The 470-nt window shown below is 48.9% G+C and overlaps 1 pseudogene; it reads left to right on the forward strand.

Moving 5' to 3' along the window:
* The first annotated feature begins 2 nt into the window (after positions 1–2).
* LOC103728173 lies at positions 3–467 on the forward strand (annotated as a pseudogene).
* Positions 468–470: the final 3 nt, after the last annotated feature.

Consider the following 470-nt stretch of genomic DNA (forward strand, 5'->3'; position numbering starts at 1 on the left):
AGATGGCTGCTCCCGCCGCTTCTGGACTGTCCAGACAGGTACGGTGCTTCAGTACATCTGTGGTCAGGCCCTTTACCAAGCTTGTGAGGCCCCCTGTTCAGATACATGGCATTGAGTGTCGCTATGCCTCCACCCTCTATTCTGCTGCATCTAAACAGAATAAGCTGGATCAAGTGGAAAAGGAGTTGGTTCGTGTGGGACAATTCCTGAAGGATCCCAAAGTGTCTACTGCTGTTCTGAACCCCTACATTAAGCATTCCATTAAAGTAAAAAGCCTAAAAGACGTCACAGCAAAGGAAAGGTTCTCCCCCCGACGACCAACCTGATGACTTTACTTGTTGGAAACGGTCGTCTAGACAGTAGCCAGGGAGTCATGTGTCTTTTCCACCATCATGAGTGACCATCGTGGAGAAGAGCCATGTACAGTGACCACTGCGTATCCTTTAGACCAAGCTGTTCTCTCTGAGTTA

Source organism: Nannospalax galili, unplaced genomic scaffold (assembly GCF_000622305.1).
Source record: "Nannospalax galili isolate Female #2095 unplaced genomic scaffold, S.galili_v1.0 C47417123, whole genome shotgun sequence".
Classification (NCBI taxonomy): domain Eukaryota; kingdom Metazoa; phylum Chordata; class Mammalia; order Rodentia; family Spalacidae; genus Nannospalax; species Nannospalax galili.